This window comes from Micrasema longulum, unplaced genomic scaffold, assembly GCF_059751315.1.
Source record: "Micrasema longulum isolate JH-2025_06_02 unplaced genomic scaffold, ASM5975131v1 h1tg000242l, whole genome shotgun sequence".
In the NCBI taxonomy this organism is placed as follows: Eukaryota; Metazoa; Arthropoda; class Insecta; order Trichoptera; family Brachycentridae; genus Micrasema; species Micrasema longulum.
The window spans coordinates 905,561-907,968 of NW_028277447.1; the positions used below are offsets into that span (position 1 = coordinate 905,561).

Genomic DNA, 2,408 nt, shown 5'->3' on the forward strand with positions numbered 1-2,408 from the left:
ATTTATTTTGTAGTCATTTTGGGGTCATATCACCCTTAATTTATTTTTCAAGCAAGCGACAAACGCTAATAAATCGGTTAAATGTTTCTTTTTTTACCATCATCATTTCTCTTTTCACACCCAGCGGTGCGTTGGGCATTGCATTAGAACATGAAATGCAGCGTATCTAGATCATATGTTACGTGAAGGTGAGGAGTGCTAGTATAAGAAAAATAAATATAGGTAGATCAATTTTTAGGACCAATATTTCACATCCATCATACTAGGAATCGAACCTAGAACTCCAAGTATTGTAGGCAAGTCCACTAGCCATTACACTACGAAGCTAGCTTATCTTCACTCGATTTCTCTTTTCAGGAGTTTTACACAGTTTTAACAGTCGTTTAGAGTTCTGGTTGTAATTTACCCACAAAACTGTGTTTTTCATCAGAAAAAACAAGTTTTATTTTAAAAAAACGCCAAAGGAAGAAAAACACTGTACTAGTTCAAATATTAAAAATTGTAAAAAAAAAAAATCAAATGGAGAACCTTTATAAGAGGATATGGGACTCGAGGCATTTACACAGACCTAGATGGCCATCAAGGAGTTGAGTTATTGTTGAACGGTATGAGTAATACCTTTACACTCAGTGTAGTATTCACTATTCTGCCTTTAAATAATTCTTCCATTTGTTAACTTTTGCGAAGAATAACCTGTATTGAAAATAAAAATATTAAGATATAAATGAAATTAACAAATAAATATCGATCCCAACTATTAATTATTTTTTAAATATTTGGGAACCTGCAATATCAAAATCATAAAAATTTGATCAAATCAATAAAAAAAAACTTAAAATACCTTGCTTATAAGAACTAAATTTTTAACTTCTTTTTTATTTTGAATCCTTAATGAAACACCGCTTGTAACTGAATATAAATATATATATATTTATATAAAAATAGCAAAAAAACACAATTTAAATATAGATATAAATATGTTCACAAAACACTGGATTTCACCCCCTCGGGAGTCATTAAGATTACAAATTACAACAGGGATGGAGAATACCTTGAATAAGGTAATATGGAAGTCTAGGCATTCACAGGGCTTATGACCTGTCTTTGGCTGGTTTAAATGGCCACTTTACTCACTGTGTAACATTCACCATTCTGCCTATGCTTGAACATCCATATTTCTTCAATTGAAGAACCTTATTTAAAGTATTCTCCATCCCTGTTGTAATTTGTTAATCTTATTGACTCTCAAGGGGGTGAAATCTAGTCTTTTGTCTACAAACATTTGGACAAACTCAAATATTGTAATGAAACCAACTGGTCTAAGAAAAAGTTTAAAAATTGTAAAATTATTTTCAGGCGTTGCTTAGTATGTGAAATAATTCAGTCAGATGAATATCTTCACAACAATAAAGGTTTCAGCTCTTTAACTTCACTAAAATCAACAAATGGAAGAATTTAAGAAATATGGATATTCAAACATAGGCAGAATGGTGAATGTTACACAGTGTGTAAAGTGGCCATTTAAACTAGCCAAATACAGGTCATAAGCCCTGTAAATGCATAGACTTCCATATTACCTTATTCAAGGTATTCTCCGTCCCTGTTGTAATTTTTTAATAGATATAAGTCTAAAAATATATTGGATGTAAAAAAAATGAAATTAAACTCAATTTATAACAAGCATTTCCAGAACCAAATATTATATGCATATCAGCCTTTTTATAATTATATTATAAAATTGTTTTTAGATAAATATTTTTGACATTACTAGAACTATTAACAATGAAACATTCTAGTGTGAAACACATTTTTAAATAAATATTTCCATTCAACCATGTAGGGAATGGAACCCGAGACCTATTGCATGGTAGGCAAACGCTCTGACAATGTGACTTTCGAGCATGCAAAATAATTATGTACTTAAAAAACTCATATAGGTATAATACAGAAAATATTTTTAAAAATTTATAAAAAGAATCCTTCGAACCGGATTTGAACCAGTGACCTATGGATTACAATGCATAACTCTACAGTCCACCGCTCTACCAACTGAGCTATCGAAGGTGATGTCCACTCTGAGAAAAATATCAATCCAATTATAAACGTAATGTTAAGATAGCAATTAATATTTTGTAATTGAATTATTAATAGAATACATGTGTCATTTCGTCATATAAAATGATTATCTATCTTATTGGAACTAGGACATTGTTACACATACTCATACATAAACATAACACAATACATTTTTGCGTATTTTCTCTTTGATGATTTTGTTCTTTATATTTTCTATTCTTTTTCACCTCTCAACTGTTTTACGAGCACAATTATTTAAATACTCGTATTCAACGTCAAGGCAAATAAATAATGCACTTAGTTCTGTGTGTGAAATAGAACCGGAACTCTGG

General features: G+C 30.4%; 1 non-coding gene across 1 annotated transcript; it reads right to left on the bottom strand.

Annotated features, from left to right (window-relative positions):
* Window positions 1-1,977: 1,977 nt before the first annotated feature.
* On the bottom strand, window positions 1,978-2,064 carry TRNAY-GUA (transfer RNA tyrosine (anticodon GUA)). The gene is given in 2 exon segments: window positions 1,978-2,013; window positions 2,028-2,064. It is a non-coding gene; the product is annotated as a tRNA-Tyr (tRNA).
* Window positions 2,065-2,408: the final 344 nt, after the last annotated feature.